Below are 11913 nucleotides of genomic sequence, written 5' to 3'. Positions count from 1 at the left end.
AATGCTTATGACTGACTATTCCCCATGAAATATGTACTTAGCTTCACTGGTTCCAGCAGGGCTGTAGCACTGAGGCTGGACTGGCACCTGTGCCTGAATGTTCTGGAATCTTATATTGAAAAGGTAGGTGGAGACTGTTCGCCCAGTCAAGGAAGTGACAAGGAACTGAAAGTGCAGTCAGGTACAAGAGCCTCTGGGAACTGCCAAATCAAATTCCCAGACACCTATGCAAATATACTGTCAATTAAAAGTCGCTGGGCAAGGAGAGAAAGTTGAAGTGCAAACTCAAAGAGATGCAGCTTGGGGGATCTAGGAAAGATAAAGTTGAAAGTAAAGGCTATGATGAGTGGCATGGAATTGTCTCTGCCCTAATGAGTGAGCAATTGTCTCAACTGTTTAGTAGAGGTCAGAGCATATAAAGTCTAAATTGGCATGTGAACAGTGTGTATATTACGGTCCAATCATACCATTTTTAATGTAGACTTCTGATATCTTCTACTTGAGTGTCAGCACTTTACATACAAAAGTAAATTCTGACTTAAATTCATATTCTACATCATGTCTAGAAGAATGTCTTGCACATATTAGGTGCTCAAGAGATATCTGCTAATCATCAGCACTGTTCAGCATCAGAACAGGCGGCCTTGTTTGATGGTAAACATTACATCCCTGAAGGTATTGAAGCAATGTCTCATTAACAAGTGTGTACTGCAAATTAGAAAAGGTTTAATAAAACATCTGTTGTTGAAGCCATAGAAAAATTGAACTTGAAGACATCCAAAATTGATTTCAATCTAGTAATCAAAGATTCCATATTCTGAGAGTTAACATTCATAGTTTCTATGACAATGAAAATTTTTATTTAGTGATTTAATCAGCAGTATTATTGAAAATAGATTTCAAGCAATACTCTGCTTGATGAAAAGCATTTTCTTTATTTCCTATGGATTTAAAAAATTGTATAATTGCAAATGTTCATTAGCATATAATTAAATAAACCTGTTTCCCTGGTTACTAATATGTGCCAGGGTGTCATAATTATACGAGTAATTATGAAAGGAGAATATATGACTTGGCAAACTTCTGAAAATTATTATAGATTCAGAGAAGCCCTACCTTGGGGAAAATACATTAAAATAGGGCAGGATAAAAAGAAAGAAATCAGATAATAAAATGAGAATATTACATAATAATGCACCATACATGAAAAGTCTGTTCTCATTTCTAGGGAAATAATAGAGGAATGCAATAAAATCTGTTCACCATCCATGGAGGTCCAAGTGTTTGAAGATGTTTTATGTACTTTGCCTTTTTATTGTACCTCTGATTTTGGTTAGTTTATGGCTCTGCCTCAAGTTTACTTTTATGGAGATTAATGCAATTTATACATTATATTTTATTTTATGATATACTTAACAATAAGTGGATAGTAATTAAGGCTGTGTGAGATTAAGGAAAAATGCCCAGGAACTAAATACCTTTTTAAAAATATGTTCTTTGAGTTTAATAGCATTTGAACTATTTAATAGCTTAAATTAAATTAAAGTTAATAGAGCTTAATTAAAGTTATAGTCAAAGGAGAAATATTCTCTCATTAAAAAGAAAGTGTTGTTCTGGGGTCATGAACGTTCTTCTTGATTCTCGATGAAGAAATCACTTTTTGCTATGAGGAGCCTCCCAGCATTACAGTCTTGTCAAAGGCCCATGAATTAGCTACATTATGTGAGAGTTAAGCGTATTGCATTTCCACAGGTAACATTTGATATTCAAAGAAAACCCCAATGTTAGTTTACAGAAATTCTTAACATGTCAGGCCAATTAAAATTCTATTACTTTCTACCTATAAATGTGGAAATCAAAATTTTTACACCAGCCAAAAACGATCGACATAAAGTGAAAATGGAGACTAGCTCCTTTGGCCAATGTTGCGCTTGGGCTCACCCAGAGATGCTGTTTCTAAATCGAACAAATAAGGACTTGCTTAGGACTTTTTTGTTTCTCAAATTGTGCAATTATAGACTTATTTTTTGCATTGAATGGAAGCCTAAAAGGTAGGGTCAGGAGAAGAATTGCTGAGATGACAGGAGACGCATAGAGCTGCTGAGAGCCATGAGGCTGACCCTGGCTGAGGTGTGCCTTTCTGGCCTCGGATGGGACTCACTCTTAAAACTATCCCACTCACTGTCAGGCTCTCTTCCTTGTTAACTTGGATTGGTATGTTTTTCTGGATGTATAGATTAGCATGTGGCACATGAGCCACATACCCTCTCCTGTTTCCCTTAATTAATTAAATTCTAATTCTCTTAAAAAAATCAAATTCCAAACCTCTAAAGCAACCATGTAAAGTTGATTTTTAATGCAATTTTATTTAACGTGTATCTTTATCCTTATAGATACAATACAGAATTTTTAAAAATAAAAATAAACCCCAAATGAGGCACCCACCCACACATAGCAAGGCAAGGGGGGGAGAAGAGGAAATTGTGCAGCTACAAAATAAAGGAATAAAGACTATCCAACTACAAACTGAACTTTTATCCCCTTTTGGCTTAAATGAAATGAAGCTGGAGTGATGCTAATCTACGTTGTTATTTTCGTGGAAATAATAAAGAATGACATAAAGTCTAATCACATATGCACTGGAAGCCAAACTACCTAACTCTGCCTTGATTTTGGTTTGTTTATAAGTGTATCTCAAATTTTCTTTTGTAATAATTAATGCAGCAATTGTTGCATAGCACTTGGTACAATGCAGTTGCTAACGATTGAAAGAATTAATCAATTAGTGAAAGAATATAAATTTCAGATATCTTCAGTCACTTACTTAATTGCAATCCTAATCAAAAGCCTATTTTGAACTATCTTGTGAATATGATAATAGAATAATTCTCTCATTTCTTAAAAGAAAAAAGGAGTGACTTTTTTCAGTCATTAACTTAAATCCCTATCATTATTCCTAAATTTTAAAACAGATCTTTAAAAGAATATTTTCAATTTTAGAACTTTAAAAGAAAAGATATAATTGCAAATGTGATTTGATAGTGACTGGTTTCTCCACATTAATCTTTGGTTTGCCTATCTTTTTTTATAAAACAAATGGGGATTAAAGTATCTTATTATCCAAGTCACAATCAGCAGTGTGGCAGAGTATAAAAACCATGAAGAATATAATTCTGGTTATACTTCTGATTAGCTGTTGAATTTGGGCAAGCCATCTAGCTTCCTTGAACCTTAGTTTCCTCACCTGTAAGAAAGAATCTCACTCAAAGGTTGTTGTGAAGATCAAATGAGATATGAGTGCCTTATAAAACACTATGTCAGTGTAAGGTATTTCTGCAATAATTACATAATCTCATTTTGCAAGTTAGACCAGTTAGGGATTAGAAAATATATAGGGAGAGTGGTGTAATGCAAAGAATATGAGACCTGGACTCAATAAACATATTCAAGTCCCAACAACTCCATTTTGTGACCTAGAGCAGAGCCCTTCACCACTCTGAACCTCAGTTTCCTCATTTACAGCATGGGGATGATATCGTTGAGATCCAAAATATATGTAAAAGCACTTGCCAATTTACAAGTGCTACATATGTATCGACTATAATTCTCAGTAGCTACCGAATTTATAGCAAAAGCGTGAAAAACCACATAAATCCACCTATAGTTGTTCACAAGTCAGATGGAGATATTACATCTCAGCACTGATGCACATCACCAAATACCTGGACTTTTAAAAACCATTGTGCATGAGTCGAGGTAAAGGTGGAGAAAGGAGTATTGTGGGGACTTAATTATCAACTTATTGGCAAAATCATTGAAAAAAAGATAAGATTTCAGGGCCAGGTGCGGTGGTTCACACCTGTAATCCCAGCACTCTGGGAGGCCGAGGTGGGTGGATCATGAGGTCAGGAGATCCAGACTATCCTGGCTAACACAGTGAAATCCTGTCTCTACTAAAAATACAAAAAAATTAGACAGGTGTGGTGGTGGGCACCTGTAGTCCCAGCTACTCGGGAGGCTGAGGCAGGAGAATGGCATGCATGAGCCCCGGAGGGAGAGGTTGCAGTAAGCCGAGACTGCGCCACTACACTCGAGCCTGGGCAACAGAGCGAGACTCCGTCTCAAACAAACAAACAGAAAGATAATATTTCAGGAGTCTGTTTCGTTGAATGGGGTTTTAGTAACTTGGTAAACACAAACACATGCCAGATTTAAAATGTGGCATCACAAGAAAAACAGTCACAGTCATGATGTGGAAAGATATTAAGCTTACGGAAGCTGAAGCAGAAGAAACCTCTAACTAGATTGGCATTGAAATAAATAAATGCAATTGACAAAATTAAGGAGAGACAGGAGCCAGTCTTCTCTGTGAGGAAACTTAAATAGTTGGGCTTTCTCCAGTCCATGAAGATGCAGGCAGGGCTGCAGGGTCCTGGGAGTTTCTATGTCCAACCATAAAGAATCAGGAACCTGCAGTGAAGGCAAAGTGTAGCCGTGTAACAGCTACTTGGTTTTGTTCTAAAACTCCAGGGGTTCTTCCACTCAATTGGAAAGCTCCCAACCTGTTTTTCCAACCACCAGGTCCAATCTCTTCGTGAAGAGCCATGACCAAGAGAAGAGGATTGCTTGGCTGGAAGGGATCTTGGAAATCTAAGAGTGATTGAGGGTTTGCTCTTTGATGATGATCTTCCTGGTTTCCAGTTCCAGTTTTGCAACTGGGTGTGAGTTCTTGACCAAGTTATTTGGCTTCTCCAAACCTCAATTTCCACAGGTGTAAAAGAGGAATTATAATATATACAGTGGATTTTGTGAATATTAAATGAGAGGATTAAATGCTTATAACCTGGTACATTTTAAATAAACAATAAAATAATTGGCTATTATTTTATTTAATTCCTTCATTTTATGGATACAGAGAAGATAATAACAATAAATATAAGTAATGCCTGGTGTAGCACTTTACTTTATGAAAATATTTTCCCACGCATTTCCTTATCTAATTCTTTTGCTGCCCTATGGAATGGGTTACTATTACCACTATTTTGCAGAGCAGGAAACTAAAGTTTCAGCAGATACCATAACCCGTCGAAAATCATGTGAGATAATGGCTGTTGCAGGACTTGAATGTAGGTCTTTTGAGTCTCAGAGCAGTGTGCTTTCATCTGAATCAGGCCAACCCTAGGCAGAAGTATTAACAGTAGCTAACATTCACTCTGGGGTAAGCACTGGCTGGGCATTTAAATGTGTTATTTCATTTAAACCTTACAACAACTTTATAATAAAGATAGTATTTGAGTTTTCGTTTCAAAAAAGTTAAAATATCACCCACAAGGGTCACTGAGTTATTAAGTAGTGGAGCCAAATTTGCACCTAATCAGTTTCATGTTTTATCATTAAATTAAACTGTCTACAAATAGAAAGCTATGCAAGAGGACAGGGTCTTAAAAGAGGGTGATCTTCCAATAAGTCATAGCCTGTCTTTATCCAGCACCAGGAGAGGTGTGGGAGAACACGGAATAATAATATGCAAACATCATTACATATGAGCATTGTGCCAGGCACTTTACATGTATTATCTTCATAGCAACCTCAGAAGGTATATGTTATTCCCCTCATTGAAGACTTGGAGAAATTATTCGTTGCTTAAAATTACACAGCTAATGGCAGAGCAAAGATTTGAAGCTCTCGACCTTTCTACAACTGTGACACAGCAGCTTTTAGAGCACAGAGGAACTTAAACATCATTGCTGCCAGTTCTCACCCTCACCTGTGAACAAACTGAGATGGTAAGGGCCCATGTTTGTCCTCATAGGTAGAAACTGCAATAAAAGTCAACTTGTCCAACCTCCAGCCCAGTGATCTTTCTGTCTCATCATACAATATAAACATGACCCCTGCCTCAGGGAGCTTACTCTCCAGTTGCAGAAACACAAATAATCAGAGAGCAGCTTAAGTGAATATGTATCGGAGACTTCACCCTATGAAGAAAAGGTATGTTTTCTAGAATTTAAAGAGAAGCAGAGTCAGTGAGGACAGGAGAGGCAAGTGGGCAGAGGCTTTCTACTTTAATGCACATAAGAATCACTTGGAAGAATCCACTTAAATGCAGATTCCCAGGCTGGAACCCAAAAGTTTGAAGTAGGCAGTGTACATTTTTTAACAAACAGCTCTGACTCTGAAGCATTTGCCAAAATTCACTACTTTGGAAAACAGGAAATTTGTGAGTAGGTTCAAAAGAGCAGTAACAATTAAGACTGGATGTAGACAATAGGAACAGATTCAGGAGCATTTTGTAAACTAGGCAAACCATTTCAATTTGTATGATAAATTGGGACATTTTGGAAAAGGGGTGAAGATGAGTAAGAGCTGTGTGAAGAATGGTTTAAACCAGAGAGAACACGGAATGAGGAGGAAAAGATAGAAAGGCCTGGGTGAGAAAGGGTGTGTTTTAGAGGCATTTCAAATGGGAAACCAATAGGAGTGGCAATAGGAGGTCAGATGGAGTGGATAAAGGAGATGGATGTAGAAGCACCTGATGGAGGAGGAGTAGCTGGGCCTGACTGCAGATGCACACAGCTCTATCAAGCTCAAAGTTAATAAATACTATTCTAGTTGTACACCATGACCAAGTTAAAAATTCTTCATGAAACATATAGTCATAAAAGGCATAAAGTGTTCCTTTCAGCACTTCCTACGTGAAAAGGGATGCCAAACCTCACATTCCTCACAGTGTCCTGAAAACAACCCTTTTAAAGGACACAAATTAAAAAATGTTGTTCTGATACTTGATCTCACCCAACCAAGAGGCCCTGGGTTTGGCTCAGAAAAGGGTGATTATTTAACTCTTCTTCGGCAGTTTTCTTCATACTCTTCATTTTTGCCCAAAGAAAGAGGAGTGCAAAGCTAATGCTGTATATTCAGAAAACTATTTTCTAAAAATTTTTAAATGCTCAAACAGCATTTTTAAAAATCCTTTTTTACAGGTAGAGGAAAGGTGAGGTACTAAAATTGCATACCAAGGACTCCTAGTCTCCAAAGAGTAATCTTGTTGGAAAAAAAAAATCAATAAGATGACAGTACAACTCAAATAATTTCTACTAAACCAGATAAACCCCCAATAACTATGAGAACTTTCTGTTAACTAAAGGGCCCAGGTCTTTGAAGTTTTTTTTTGTTGTTGTTGTTCTTATTTTTCCATTAACACTTGTAAAACAGTAGCTGGACACCAAAGTCTAAAAACTGTTTAAGATAATTTCAAAAATGAAAACCTGAGACTTAAAGGCAAACCACCTAAGTGAGCATATGCAGATGTTTTCTTAACTAATCATACACTATAGCTGAGCACTCCAGAGACACTGAAAGTTTGGAGTTTAAAAAAAAAAAACAAAAATACCATTTTAATTAGATTACAAAGTCTAGAAGTCTAGTTCTCTAGCTAGAACATTAGCAAAAGTCAGTAGATCTGCTTTGTTAATCTGCAAACTTTTAAAAATTAACTTTATACATGATCATTTTATACTTTATACATGACCATTAATATAATCCAAGTTTTTCAACTTGAGAACTTCAAGTGTTTATAACTTAAAATATATATATAATTTAGCTGCTCTTATTTAGGAAATTTATTTGAGGAATATAACTGAGAACTCTAGAATTTTCAGTATATTTATTCTAAAGTTAATTTATTCATTTAAAATATGTAAATATTTTATTTAAATTGCAGTCATTCCTATTTAACAGTTCAATTTAATTTTTGAGTAAATTGAGCATCTACTATATAATAGCTACTGCTAGGGATTGAAGAAAGGGTGGTTGAAATGTGTGGGAAGGTGGGATGATAAAAATGAATAGCTCACAGTCTAGCGAGAGAGAACTACGCAAATGGCTAGAATTTAACGTGAGAAATACTGTAATATATTAGCACCCAATGTTGTAGATACACAGAAATATAATGGGGAAGATTTCATTTGAAGCTGATCTTAAACAATAAATAGGAACTAGCTGGGTAAAAGAGAGTGGGGTTCAGGGTAAGGCATTGTTGGCAGGTAACAAGATAAGGAAATGCTAAGAGATATGAAATGACATGCTGTTTTGAGAAAACTACAAGTACATCAATGTGGAAAATCAAAAGGAATCTTAGAATGACAGGATCTCAGAGAGGATCTTAGGAATAGGAAAACACAAACTGGCCAGATTGGGAAGGGGGTTACATGACATAATCCTATAAGAAGTGGAAGCTCTTGGCAGTTTTTACATAGGGGAATGCCATAAAACTGGATCCTATATAAAGAACTCCTGTCTGAGTGAGAAAAATAGATTAAAGTGAAAGCATCATTCAATTTAGTTTCAAAGCTAGCGCAGGCATAGATGTAGGTAGGGATGCTGACAAGAGTAGATTAGATATCTAGGAGGTCCACCGAGTAGCACCGGGGAGTGGGAGGAGCTGGGTGAGAATAGGAGCACAGTTTCCAGCTTGGTTGCTGAGTGAAAGATTGTTGTGCGTCAGTTAAGCTGGGGGATAGAGCCTGCCATAAGTATTATTTTATATCTAAGAATAACTTAAATGCTAAGACATCAAGAGCATATATTCCCCTCCTAGCCCCTCACTTATTTATTCAGGACTCTGGAAAGTAGATGTAGTGTCAATTTACTCTTTGCCTCATGGCAGAGTATGTCCCACAGCCACTGATGTCACTCAGTGGAGCACAGGGTGGGCAACAAAATGGACTGGAGATTCATAAATTTCTAGGCTGTCCATGGTACCTTCCCATCTTTGGTGGATAATTATCCCCAGGAAGAATCCACATACGCTCTGTTATTGAGGAAGACCCTGGAAATCAAGGGTTGAGAAGGCATAGAAATCACGGCTAGGGAAGATGTGATAGAGCATCCTCACAGAAATTCAGATCTGTGAGAAATTTAATCCCTGAGAAGTTAAATGTTTTCCTGTTATCATCCTCCTAAGATCCTCTCTAAAATCCTGTCATTCTAAGGTTCCCTTCGGTATTACCACATTGATGTACTTGCAGTTTCCTCAAAGTAAGTCAGCAGCATTCCTTTCATATCTATTAGCATTTCCATAGAGTTATTTGGAAATGGTTATTTAAGGGATCTCTTCATACTGCCTACCTATGTCATTTTCCTATCCCATTACTCAGAGAGAATATGCAATTTGGTCTGTATATAAAATCGAGTACATAAATAACTAATATCACAGTTCAAGAAATGGTTTGAAGATAGGTTCAGAATACAAGTGGTACTCACAGAAGCGTAAAGAACACCCAGTAGCGAATCAGAAAATATAGAAGCAAGACATGTTGCTTTGAATAATAATTTCAAATTCAATGAACAGAAGGATTGGGGGGAAAGACCATCCCCCTCAAAGAGAACAGCATGTCCAAAGGCCCAGGGAAGAAAAAATATTTTATGGAATTTCAAGTAGCAAGGAGGAAGAAGAGTATAAGCAAGGAGAAAGCAGACACAGAAAAAGAGAAGAGATTGGCAAGGTCGGGGGTGGAGAAATGTGGATGGTAGAAACAAAACAGAAAAAGAAGCCACATAGTAGATAACCTGTGTCCTTGAATGCCCTGTGTCCAAGTTTCTCAATCTCTACAATGAAAGAAGAAATGCCTTCCTCTCTTTCTCCCCATAAGCAATTAGGCATTTTCACTCTGTTCCTACAAGTTGAATAGAAATCTAGATATATTGTTATGAATCTGAATAATAGCTGATGTTTATGTGCTAGGCATTAAGGTCATAAATTATCTCTGTTATTTTTTTTTAGTCTGATCTTATTTGTTACTCAAAACATCTTATTTTTGACTGGATTGAGACAGAAGTAGAAGCTCGCTGAGAGGACAGTCTGTGTCTCTTGACAATCTGTTCCTGGTGCTTCTCTTCAGCCTCTTTCATTCTCTTGGCTGAAAGTTTAGCATATTCCGCGGCCTCTTCCTGATTTTTTTTTAGTATGCTGCTTCTTCAGAGCAATACGCCACCGTTTGTGCTGCAGGACACATGGAGTAATAAGACGCTGAATCTTGTGTGCTTTGGTCCTAGGTTTCTTACCTTCTTTGTTGAAGAGCTTTCTTACAACATGCTCACAGACATCATCTTTAGAGAGACTGAAAAGTTTGCGGGTTCTGCTAGCTCTTGTGGGCCCCAGGCAACAAGGCACTGTAGTATCAGTCAGTCCAGGAATATCCTTCTCTCAAGTTGAGAACGCTCAGATTGGCATCTACAACGTAACCACTAACAGATTTCGCTTTCTTTCTCCAGTTCTCTTTGGTCTGTAAAGGAATGCCCCTTACTCAGTAGCAGATGGACACAGCCATGGGTCAAGACACACTGCTTCATAGGGAAACTTTGTTTGTCATTCCCATCACTTATTCAAACCACATAGCCCTTCCATTCTTCACCCAGAGCGTCAGCATCAACTTCTGTGGCCATACGCTTCTCATAAAAAGTAAGAATTTTTCATTCATCAATCACTTAAATGAGTTTCTGGCAGCCAGTGGCTGGGAAGAAGATGTTCAGCTTCATCTTGAAGCTGATGATGTTGGTCTCCCAAATTATCTCATTTAAATAACACAAAAACTCTATGAGGCAAGTAGTATTATTATTCTTCATTTTAGATGGCAAAGCTAAAGTTTAGTGATATTAATCCAGTAAACAGGAAAGCCAGAATTTAGATACCAATGCAAAACTAAAGAAAAGGGTTTGTTCATGTGCTCTGGATATCTGATCTCTGTAAGTGTTCTGAATGAGTCAATTTAGTCAAATCACCCATTTTGCCATTTTTGTAACCCAAAAAAAAAGTAAGTCAACTAAAAATAAACATCCTATTCTACTAGCAGCTGAGAGGAATGCTTTTCTTCCTTTCAAGAAATCACAGGTTTCTGACAGTCTTCACAATCAGAACCAGTCTAGCATACCACTGAAAAATTCCTGCCTGAGCCCAATGAGCCCCAAGAACCTTAGAGAATCAGATAATCCCTTTACTAAACGGCATCATCAAAAATGTTACTTTTTCCCTCAAAATCAAAATATAAACATTGGGGGGAAATCTATCTTAAATAAAAGCAAGAAATTCATCATAAAAAGAATTTGCTTGGAAGTGTCATAACTTTGCAATGGTTTTACTTTTCTTTCATATGTGTAAGGGAGAAAAATGTACCTGTATAAACAAAGCTTGTCTTACCTTCAAGCGACTGCAAGAAAGAGTCATTTTTCAAAACGGAGTATTTCTATATAAAACCTGCATAATAGTAGTAATGGTAGTTTTTTTGTTTAGTTTTCAGAAAGCAGCCCACCTAAATGAATTCCTACCCACCAGACAGAATTGAATACAGGGACAGGATGGGGAGCTAACTAAAATGCCTTATCCAGATTCTCAAAATGCACCTACATGGACTATTCAAAGTAAGCATTGAATATAAGATTCAGAGGAAAATTCTATTACAGAAGCAGTAGACAAAGAGACAAGAAGTGATACCAACCGCTTCCCTTCTTTTTGTACATTTTCCACCTTGAATCCCAAGGAACAACATCCCAAACCTCTTATTCTTTCCTGGCTGTACGGTGCCTCTGAAATCAGTGATCCTGATAAATAAAATGCCATGAGGTCTGAAAGCAGTAGTTTCATGGACAACATTTAAATTGTTTCCATGTGCTTTCTGCTTGCACAGGATCAATCATCATGATTGGTGTATTATAACTTGCCCCGACTAAATTGGTCTCTCTCCTGTTGTTTTCTTTTCCCCAAGGAATTCAATTTTCCAGCAAAGATCCTTCTGCTTCTCTCTATTTTTTTTTAAATTTTCATATTAACTATAATACAAAAGACTAAATGAAAATCCAAACTCAGAGATTCTTGTTTTTAACCACTGGCAGGCATCTATTCCAGTGAAATGTTCA

The 11913-nt window shown here is 37.0% G+C and overlaps 1 pseudogene; it reads right to left on the bottom strand.

Annotated features, from left to right (window-relative positions):
• Positions 1–9798: 9798 nt before the first annotated feature.
• On the bottom strand, positions 9799–10547 carry LOC102130206 (small ribosomal subunit protein eS6-like; annotated as a pseudogene).
• Positions 10548–11913: the final 1366 nt, after the last annotated feature.

Source organism: Macaca fascicularis, chromosome 11 (genome assembly GCF_037993035.2).
Source record: "Macaca fascicularis isolate 582-1 chromosome 11, T2T-MFA8v1.1".
Lineage (NCBI taxonomy): Eukaryota > Metazoa > Chordata > Mammalia > Primates > Cercopithecidae > Macaca > Macaca fascicularis.
The sequence above is the reverse complement of the archived record's forward strand: the minus strand, read 5'-3'. Positions and strand labels throughout refer to the sequence as shown.